The 11,834-nt window shown below is 40.6% G+C and overlaps 1 pseudogene; it reads right to left on the bottom strand.

The window, feature by feature from the left end:
- Nucleotides 1-1,374: 1,374 nt before the first annotated feature.
- The window catches only part of LOC144338613 (chondrosarcoma-associated gene 2/3 protein-like), a 48,867-nt pseudogene continuing 38,407 nt past the window's right edge, over nt 1,375-11,834 (bottom strand).

Below are 11,834 nucleotides of genomic sequence, written 5' to 3'. Positions count from 1 at the left end.
TAGATAGTACCATTCAGGACATAGGCATGGGCAAGGACTTCATGTCTAAAACACCAAAAGCAACAGCAGCAAAAGCCAAAATTGACAAATGGGATCTCATTAAACTAAAGAGCTTCTGCACAGCAAAAGAAACTACCATCAGAGTGAACAGGCAACCTACAGAATGGGAGAAAATTTTTGCAATCTACTCATCTGACGAAGGGCTAATATCCAGAACCTACAAAGAACTCAAACAAATTTACAAGAAGAAAACAAACAACGCCATCAAAAAGTGGGCAAAGGATATGAACAGACATTTCTGAAAAGAGGACATTCATACAGCCAACAGACACATGAAAAAATGCTCATCATCACTGGCCATCAGAGAGATGCAAATCAAAACCACAATGAGATACCATCTCACACCAGTTAGAATGGCAATCATTAAAAAGTCAGGAAACAACAGGTGCTGGAGAGGATGTGGAGAAATAGGAACACTTTTACACTGTTGGTGGGATTGTAAACTAGTTCAACCATTATGGAAAACAGTATGGCGATTCCTCAAGGATCTAGAACTAGATGTACCATATGACCCAGCCATCCCATTACTGGGTATATACCCAAAGGATTATAAATCATGCTGCTATAAAGACACATGCACACGTATGTTTATTGCGGCACTATTCACAATAGCAAAGACTTGGAATCAACCCAAATGTCCATCAGTGACAGACTGGATTAAGAAAATGTGGCACATATACACCATGGAATACTATGCAGCCATCAAAAAGGATGAGTTTGTGTCCTTTGTAGGGACATGGATGCAGCTGGAAACCATCATTCGTAGCAAACTATCACAAGAACAGAAAACCAAACACCGCATGTTCTCACTCATAGGTGGGAACTGAACAATGAGATCACTTGGACTCGGGAAGGGGAATATCACACACTGGGGCCTATCACAGGGAGGGGGGAGGGGGGAGGGATTGCATTGGGAGTTATACGTGATGTAAATGACGAGTTGATGGGTGCTGACGAGTTGATGGGTGCAGCACACCAACATGGAACAAGTATACATATGTAACAAACCTGCACCTTATGCACATGTACCCTAGAACTTAAAGTATAATAATAATAATAATAAAAACAAAACAAACAAACAAAAAACTTAAGGAGATTTGTCTTCAGTGTCCAACCTTGATGCAACCCTTATCTTGCATGTCTGGCTAACTGTGGACTGTACGTCTGGCCCCAACCCCAGAATACCCACCTCTCTCCCTTTCCACACCACTGCCTCTTCCTTCCTTCCTCCCTCCCCACCATCTGAGAATATGCAGACCCACACATCATTTTACAACAGGTTCATTTTATTTTCATCACCCTGTTGGGTGCAAAATATACTCTAGACCTTGTTGCCTATTTCTCCGGTGGGGGTAGGGGGGAGTGGGTCAGACCTTTGGGGACTTCTCAGATAGATTTGAGGTCTCTGGCCTTGCCCTGAAATTACAGGCTGTGCAGGGAGATGCTGGAGATGGTGGAGGTCTCCTGGCTTACTTGGTCCTGCTGTGGCTGATTTTATCGAGTTCCTTATTCAGTTGGTCGCAGTGGCTAGATAGTGTTGGCCCACTCCCTTCCTCAGCTTTGCTGGAAGCGGTGGTCTTTTAGGGAGAAACTTTTTTTTTCCTGGAACTCCCTCCAAGGGTTCCTTTTCCCTTTCAGGTTGTCTTGGGAACCTGGAAGGACAGCAGGGAGATCACAGAAGGGAATGGTTTTGGGGAGGAGGAAGGAAGAGGGTGGGAACAGAAGCTTCATGAGAAGGGGTGCAGGCTGGGGTGGGGGTTATGCCAGGACAGGACAGGGTAGGAGTCGGAGCTTGAGTGGGCTGCCCACCTTGATAGGGCTTCTGGGCCTGGATTGAGAGGTGGCCGTCCTCTTTTCCTCTTCTTTGGTGTTGGTAGGTAGTCGTTGGGCAACTGGGCTGGAGACTCATGGTTTCCTGGCCATCTTTACCATGCCAGCGTCTCTCAACAGTCTGTTCCAGACGTCCTAGCCTCACTATATATACCCCTCCCAGGATAACGGCAAGACACATTCCTGAGCTTTGATTATTCAGAGGAGGATACTGGAGGGCCTAGATACTCTGGTTGAATTAAGGGGCATTTCTTTAGCACCCATAAAGAGCCTTCCAAACTGATCTGTCACCCTGTTCATTTCCCCATCTTCAATTCTGGTGGGTCACGTAGCAGAGAGAGGGTGTCTCCTCCAAGTCTTCTCCCATGGCCCACCCCATTCAGTGGTATTAATACATTCTGTCCTCTGCCACCCTTCACCATTACCTAGTGTTTGTATGTCTTACCTAAAAATCCCTCCATGGTAGTGTAGCTATATTAAGTCTTTTGTGGAAATGCGAATCATTCCATTTCCTGCCTACAAATTGCTTTCATGCATCTTGAAGACCATCTACTTCTTGGTTACCACCAGGGGACTTTGCCATTCCCCTCCTTTTCCCAGTATACTCATATCTCTTTTCAATTTTCTGTTTTTCAGTCTGAAATCACTGCCTTCAGGCTGTCAGACGTATTCTAGTCTTGTTTCAAATATGGGGGTCATGTTAATCTCTTTAAGTATAGCACCCAGGCTTGGGTTTCTTCTTCTTCTTTTTTTTTTTTTTTTTGAGATGGAGTCTTGCTCTGTTGCCCAGACTAGAGTGCAGTGGCGCGATCTTGGCTCACTGCAAGCTCCACCTCCCAAGTTCACGCCATTCTCCTGCATCGTCCTCCCAAGTAGCTGGGACTACAGGGGCCCGCCACCACGCCTGGCTAATTTTTTTTTGTATTTTTAGTAGAGACGGGGTTTCACCGTGTTAGCCAGGATGGTCTCAATCTCCTGACCTCGTGATCCGCCTGCCTCGGCCTCCCAAAGAAGGCTTGGGTTTTAACAGTACAGGGAGGAAGAGGTAGATATTCCTGTGTTGGAAGTTGTGCTGGGGATTTGCATGTAGAAACTATAACCTAAGACTGATGAGTTTGTGGTAAAGAGAGAGAAATTGTTCAACATTGTACTTGAGGTTCTTGCCAGTACAATGGATCATCTGGACTGGAAGAGGCCTCCGGATTGGAAAAGGAGAAGTAAAATTGTCTTTTTCACAGACCACAAGATAATATATGTAGAAAGTTCTATCAATCTAAAAAAAATGCTTCTAGAATTAATAACTGAATTTAGCAAGTTGCAGAATAAAAGATCAGTATACAAAAATCAATTGTGTTTGTATAAACTAACAATGCACAATTTGAAGTTGAAATACACAACAGTGCAATTTAAAATAACTTTAGAAAATAAGAAATACATAGAGATAAATCTGGAAAATAATCACATGAATAAAAACTCAACATTATTATTCATTAGGAAACTGATAATCAAAATCACAATGAGATAATGACACAAATATCAGAATGGTTAAAATTGAAAAGATTTAGTCCTTATAAATGTTGGCAAGAATATAAAACACTGGAGCTTTCATATATACCTGGTGAGAATGTAAAATTATACAACCATCTTCAAAACAGTTTGGTAGTTTCTTAAAAAGTTAATAATACCCCTATCATATGATGGAGCTATCCCACTTCTAAGTATTTATGTAAATCTTTTAAAAAATTTAAAATAGTCTATCACGACAGACAGATCAGTGGTTGCCTGGGAATGGGGATTCAGAAGTGGCAAGAGGGAGGAATTACAACGGGAAAAACCTTTTGGGAATGATGGATATGTTCACTATCTGTAGTGTGGTGAGGTTTTGCTGATGTATATATATGAAAAAATGTATTAAATTGTATACTTTGGGAAGTTTATTGTATATCAACTATATCTCAATAAAACCATTTTTAGAAATTACATTCTGTGAAAGTTGTCAGAATAAAATGGAGTCACTAATGTTAAAAAACCACTGACAAATATAGCTGCAAAAAGTTATGAAGGAAGGGTTCTCATGTAAGAACGCCTGATAACAAGAGTCTGCAAAAACTACAACCTTACACAAAAGCCATTACAACCTGCTAAAAATACTTCTGTGAGGGCATCTGCCCAGCAACTGCTTATCCAACCTCGGCCTGGCATCACCTTTGTTATTGATCTTTGTAGTCAATGATAATTATTTCCTTTTTTTTTTTTTTTTTTTTTTTGAGACGGATTCTCACTCTGTCATCCAGGTTGAAGTGCAGTGGCTCGATTTCAGCTCACTACAACCTCTGCCTCCTGGGCTCAAGCCATCCTCCCACCTCAGCCCCCAAGTAGCTGGGACCACAGGTGTGCACCACCACATCTGGCTAATATTTTGTATTTTTTGTAGAGATGGGATTTTGCCATGCTGGCCAAGCTGTTCTCAAACCCCTGAGCTCAGGCCATCTGCCCGCCTCGGCCTCCCAAAGTGCTGGGATTACAGGCGTGAATTGCCGCGACTGGCCAAAGGATAATTATTTCAAAGGATTTATGTAAGTCTCCTTATTCTTTCCTTTTAAAACCTTTGTCTTCCTTTGCCTCTCTGAATACACAACATTTACTATGGCACGTGTAATCCCAATGAAACGCTCTATTCCCAAATTTTCTTTTAGAGATCCTCTCTCTGTATATTTAGGTTGACAATTTCCTGAAAAGAAAAATAACTTGTGAAAAAATAAGGATAAAAGATTGGGGGGAGAGCATTTTATCACAGAAATTATATAGACATACTGGAATATGGTGGTGATAAAAATCAAGATTGGCTTTTATCAATTTCATTGTTTTAAAATTATCTGTAGGGATTCAACTTCCACTTCTGAGAAGATGGAGTACACACCCTTTCTCCTATTTCTCCTGCTAAGCACAACGAACTGCCCAGAATGTTATACATAAAACAAGCAGCAAGACGGGTCTGAATGGTAGAGAAAAGAGGGAGACCGGCTAGGGACCTTGGAATCCAAGGAACAACATAGTGGTGAGTTCCCTGTGTTTTCCTTTTTCTTTTCTTTTTTTTTTTTTGAGACGGAGTCTCGCTCTGTCACCCAGGTTGGAGTGCAGTGGCATGGTCTTGGCTGACTGCAACCTCCCCCTCCCGGGTTCAAGCAATTCTTCTGCCTCAGCCTCCCCAGTAGCTGAGATTACAGGTGCACGCTACTACGCCCAGCTAATTTTTGTATTTTTAGTAGGGATGGGGTTTCACCATGTTGGCCAGGCTGGTCTCAAACTCCTGACCTCGTGATCTGCCCACCTCGGCCTCCCAAAATGCTGGGATTCCCTGTGTTTTCTTTATGCCTTATATATCCCAGAAATGGAGCTAAATAAGCCAACAGGTACAGGGAGTTGAGGGGAGTAGCCTCAACAAAAGCCTCCTCTCTCTAACCAAAAAATAAAATCAGGCAAAGGGTAACCTAGCAAGACAGAAAACTTTTAGACACTAACTGCTCTACTCTCACCAAATATCAACACATACAAAAAATCTATGGCCCCACTCACATGCACACCAGCAAAGGCTAAGAGGTGAGCCTAGACTGCCACCCTCACTAGGTTATACCAAGGGCTCCAAGTACTCCCTCACCAGCACTAGAGTGGTGTCAGAGGTGACTGAGTAGAGACCTTGGGCTTTTATTCCCAGCATGTAGTAATGAAGCATTTCCCTCCCCACAGCATGTTGTTTACACAGCTCATGTAGGGAACCTACACTTCCACTCAAAGATAACAAGTTGCCCCTTCCTCTCTTGACTCGGGTGTCATCAGAGGAGGCCTCGTAAAAAGTAAGGACTTTCACCAGTGTCCAGGAACAATGAGACCATCCCTACAACATGTGTTGTCAGTGGAGGCCACATGGGGAACAGTAATGAGAAACACCCACCCCTCTCAGACAAGGAGGTATCAGTAGAGCCCTAGTATGGGGCCAGAACTCCCACCTAAACCCAGTAGTAATGAGTGGGCTGCCACTTGGGTGTTAATGGAGGCCAAGTGAGGAACTTGGTCTTCTATTCCCACATGTCAGTAATGAAGTGGTGCCCTATCTTTTTTGCTAGAGTGATGTCTGAGAAAGCCAGCTAAAGCACAAGGTTTTAATAAGATCCAGAATAATATGACATAACAACCAAAATATCAACAGCTCAATCAAAAACCATTCACATAACAGAAACAGGAAGATCTTGAACTGAATAAAAACACACAGTCAATACATGTCAACACCAAGACGATGGACATTGAGAATTATCTGACAAAGATTTTAAATCAGCCATTATAAAAATGCTTCGGCATGCAATTATAAACACACCTGAAACAATTGGAAAAAATAGAATATCTCAGCAAAGAAGTAGCATATATAAAGAAAAATCAATTGACATTTTTAGAACTGAAAAAAGCAGTAACTGAAATGAAAAACTTAATGGATGGGCTAAAAAGCAGAATGGAGATGACGGAGGAAAGAATCAGTAAACTGAAAGATAGAACAATAGAAATTTCTCAGTCTGAACAACAGGGAAAAAATACATCAATATAAAAATGAGCAGAGCCTCAGAGACCTGAGGGACCATAACAAAAGATTGAACATTCATGTCACTAGAATACCAGAAAGAGAAGAGAAAGAGAATAGGGCTGAAGAGGTACTCAAAGAAATAATGGCTTAACGCTGTCCAAGTTTAGCAACACTCATAAACTTATAAATTCAAGAAGGTGAGTGAATCCAAGGAGAATAAATCCAAGTCAAGATACGTCATAGTCAAACTTCTGAAAATTAAAGACAAAAAAATATTCTTGAAAGCAGCGAGAGAGAAATGACATCTCAGTTTAGAGGGAAAATAATTCAAATTGCAGTGAGGTTTGCAACAGAAACCATGAAGCCCAGAAGAAAGAAGCACAACATCTCTCAAGAGCTGAAAGAAAAGAACAGTTAACACAACCCTACATATGGCAAAAATATATTTCAGGAATGAAGGGAAAATCAAGATATTCCCAAATTAAGGAAAACTAATAGACTGTGTCACCAGGAGATCTACCCTAGAAGAATGGCTAGAGGAAATTCCCTAAACAGAAAGGAAATGATAAAAGGGATAATGGGGAATTGGAACATGGAGAAGGAAGAAAGAACATGGTAAACAAAATGTGGATAAATACAATAGACTCTCCTTTGAGTTTTCTAAGTTATGTTTGACAGTTGAAGTAAAAATTATAGAACGGTCTAATGTGTCTTTAAATGTATGTATAAGAAATACTTAAGACAACCACATCATAAATGGAGAAGGGTAAAAGGATATGAAGGGAGGTGAGGTTTCTACACTTCACTCGAACTGGCGAAATGTTGACAACAGTAGAGTGAGATAAGCTAGGTATATATAATAACTAAAGCAACCACTAAAAAGGATATACAGTTGTAAGTTGGCACTCCCATTCTTACAAGAAAATGCTTGACAAACTGAAAACTTTTTCTTACACCCATCAGAGAACTGAGATTGCAGGGCAAACCACTGACTGAAAATGTGGAGCGACTGGTGCATACAAAGAGGAACAGGTAAGATCTGCTTACCTGTAGCAGAAGCTGCTGGAGCCATAAACTGGTAAGAACATCTAAATGGTGATTTTGATGAATTTCTGAAAGCTGGGTGTGGGGTAATGTAAGTGATAAACTACCTGGGGCTGCAATCTTAAGGGGCAAACATCATGGGCTTTATCTTCAGGAACCCCACAATATTCTCAGTAAAGATCTGAGAAAAGTTGGCCTTGTGGATCTGACACGGGGAGGCAAAATGAAATCATTGTAAAAGAAATGCCCAAGATTTTCCACCTTCACCTTTGAGGTTGTATACCCCATTCTGGCTACAAGATAGGCTAACTGCACCTGAGATGCTGAAGCCAAAACTGAGGAAGAAAGTAAACTCCGCAACAGCTGAGTTGGGCCTGGGCACAGTAAATCTGGAGATGACTCATACCTTCAGTGAACTCGTTCACAAAACACAAATCTACCTCTTTTAGAATCTCAAGGTTCCTGAATATTGCTGAGGGCTCTGTCAAGTGTGAGGGCAGCTAAAAGAAAGTACATGGAGCAGAGGTGGTGCAGGCATTGATCTGGGTGGGTGTTGATCACGGGTAGATGAGATGATCAAGATAATGCTCTTCCTCCTATAAGGCCCTCTTAGTCCATCACCCTGGGCCTAATTTTGGGTGACCCCATTCTCATTCAGAGGCTGTCAGCCTGAAGCATTTCCAACCAGAAGCTCCAAATCCCATTTTGATGGTGGAGAGTCTTCATTAAGACACTTCCGTGACCCAACTCCCCAGACTAGTGGTAGTTCATATGCTGGAGGAAAGGCCCTCCAACCAGCATCACTGGTGACTCCCCATCCGTGGAAGAAAATCAAGGTGAACTTGGGTTTAGCTATGACTTCTTAGACACAACACCGAAAGCATGACTCATGAAAGAAAAAATGAATAAGTTAGACATTATTAAAATTAATAACTACTCGCTAAAAAACACTGTTAGGAAAATCCTGCCCATACCCGTGGTAGTTCATGTGCTGATGGAGAAAGTCCTTCATTCCTGGAGGCCCTCTGCCCACTGTGGAATTAGTTCAGGCTTATCCCATGATGCCTGTCTTCTTCACACTGATCTCTGATCTCAGGAAGGAGAGAGACTCCCCTGCCTTGCTCCATTAAGTACTCCAAGTCCCACTAGTGGAGGTCTACAGCGAGGGTTTTCTGTCAAGGAACAGGATCTGGGGGACATCTTGCAATGAGTAAAAAAGGAGAGAGGCCAAAGCCCCCAAACCCCTCTTCCAACCAGTGGCTCTCACCCAGATGAGGAGGGAGGTAGCACTTTACTCCCATCACATGTGGACAACCTGGCACTGCCTCTCTAAGTTGATAGAGGCTTCCTGGGCCTGATCAGGGTGTTAGCCCAACAAGCCTTGTCAGAAGTCTCAGGAATCACTGTCAGGTCACACTTCTCTGAGCTCCAGGACTCTAGGGATCAGCAGGGGCTGTGGTGAGAGATGGAATGAACAAGTCACTGGTCCAGGTAGCCTTCTCCTAACCCTTCTCCTGTCTAGCCACCAGGTCTAGCTCTTTGAAAATGAAGACCCCTGAGGGTAGGAAGGTCATCTATGTCAGAGATAAGGGGCAGAAGGAGCTGCCATTTCCCCTCTTCCTCCCTGACTTGTATCACCTCCATCCCTTCTGGTACTGACCAATGTCCCTAGCCTTTTTCAGTCCTTTCCCCTCCAGCCTTATCAATGCCCTCCTTGACCCATACAGCTTGCTCTCTAGATGACAGAAACATATGAAGGCTCATTTTTACCATTCCATGTATTTTATGTGTATTTTTAAAAAGTCACAGGAAACCTTTAAAAAGTGGTTCTTTAATCCTCCTGGAATTAATTTTTGTGTGTAATTCCAAGGAGGGTTCCTGTTACATTTTGTTTTCTACATGGGTGTTTAGTTGTTTCACTGTCATTTATTAAAAGTTATAGCTTTATTATTGCCCTATCTCTCCTGCTCTTTTTAAATATATAAATCAAAAGTCCATGTATTAAGTGGGTGTGTTTCAGGAATCTCTATTCCTATTGCTCCATTGTTCTATTCGTTACACCTTGTATCCATACCACAAATTCTTTATCACTATAGCTTTCTAGCCGTTCTTATTATCTGGTGGAGGAACTCCTCTTATCTTCTTTTATCTCAAGAATATCTTGGCTATGCTTGGCCTATTGCAAGTTGTGTTAATCTTTTCTCACATTGCTATAAAGAAATATTTGAGACTGGATAATTTATAAAGAAAAGAAGCTTAATTGGCTCACGGTTCTGCAGGCTGTACAGGAAACATGATGCCGGCATCTGCTCAACTTCTGGGGAGGCCTCAGGAAACTTATGGCAGAAGGTGAAGTGGAAGCAGGTACGTCACATGGCCAGAGCAGGAATAACAGAGAGGCAGGAGAGGTGCCACACACTTTTAAACAACCAGATCTCGTGAGAACTCACTCACTAACTATCACGATAACAGCACCAAGGGGGTGGTGCTAAACCATTCATGAGAAATCCAGCCCCATGATCCAATCACTTCCCACCAGGCCCCACCTCCAACAATGGAGATTACAATTCAAAATGACATTTGGGTGGGGACACATATAGAAACTATATCACATGTCAATTTAAATTTCAGAATCATCTTGCAATATTTTACACACACATGTATGTAAGCACACACATTCACACATAAAGACTTGAATGTTTCAGTTGGGATTGTAATCATCTGTAGATTACTTCTGGAAGTAATTAACACGTCTACAATACTGAATACTCACATCCATTTATTTTACATATTAAGCCTTAATTAGTTCATTCATTTAATTTCCATGAAGTTCTTAAGCTTTCTTTGCTTAGATTCATTTTACAAGATATATTTTGTTTATTCTTATTTTCATACTGTTACTGCAGAAACTTTTTTTTGGTAAATTGATCATATTTGTCCTGCAACTTTTATATACATTTTATTAAATGAATAATTTACCCTTATTTTGAATTTTCTTTATACACAATCTAAAAATCATCTGTTAATTCGGCAAATTTTGTTTCTTATTTTTATCTCTAGCCCTTTTATTTCATCTGCTTAGTGTTACTGCACTGGCTAGTACCTCTATTACAATATTGAATAGAAATGGTGATAGCAGGAATCATTGTCTTTCACAATTTCAAAGTAAAAGTACTTTCAACTTTTTGATGTTCGCTGTAGTTTTTTGGTAAATATTCTTTAAGTAGTTTGCTAACATTTTTTTCATTGTTAATAAACTTGTAGCTTTAGATTTAGAGAAAAATAGAAAACCTAGCATTGAGTGCCCTATGCTCCACATCCAGTGTCCTCTTTTATTAACATTTTCCATTGGTATGGCACATCTGTTACAACTATTGAACCTATATTAACACATTGCTATTAACCAAAGTACATACTTTATTCAGATTTCCTTTGTTTTTACCTAATGCATTTTTGTTTCTGTTCCAGAGTTTCATCTAGGACCACCGTTTCACATTTACTCATACCTCCATAGGCTCCTCTTAGCTGTGGCAGATCTTAGACTTTCCCTATGTTTGATGACTTTGATCTTAACAGTTTTGAGGCGCATTGGTCAGCTATTTTGCATAAAGCCCCTCTACTGGGATTTGTCTTCTATTTCTGTCATAATTAGAATGAGAGTATGAACTTCCAGGGGGAAGATCTCAGAGGTAAAATGCCATTCTCTTCACATCATGTAAAAGCAATAGAAATATTTTCATGTAAAAATCATAGAAATATGATTTCTCATGGTTGATGTCAGCTTTGGTACACCACTTGTTCTGTAAAGGTACAGCAATCTACAAAGTATGATATTGCCAAAAGAATGGACACACATCAATGAAACAAAATAGAAATAGATCCATACAAATATAGTTTACTGATCTTTTGACAAAGGTGCAAAGATAATCCTATAGAGAAATGATAGTCTTTTCAACAAAGGGCACCTGAACAAATGGATCTTAATATGCAAAGAAATGAACCTAGATAAAATTTTATATCTTTCACAAAAAATAAACTCAAAGTATACTATAGACTCAAATTTAAAATGCAATATTATAAAAATTCTTGAAGAAAACAGGAGAAGATCTACATGACTTTGGTTTTGGTGATAAGTTTTTTAGATACAACATCAAAAGGATGGTCTATGAAAGGCAAAATTGATAAGTTAGACTTTCTAAAAATAAAAAAGAAACCTCAAATGCTCTTTGAAAGACATTGTTAGGAAAAAGAAAAGAGAAGTCACAGACTATGACAAAGTGTTTGCAAAACATGTATCTGATAGAGGATGTGTATCCAAAATCTACAA

Source organism: Macaca mulatta, chromosome X (assembly GCF_049350105.2).
Source record: "Macaca mulatta isolate MMU2019108-1 chromosome X, T2T-MMU8v2.0, whole genome shotgun sequence".
NCBI lineage: Eukaryota > Metazoa > Chordata > Mammalia > Primates > Cercopithecidae > Macaca > Macaca mulatta.
Note: the sequence above shows the minus strand (reverse complement) of the source record. Positions and strands in the feature narration are given on the sequence as shown.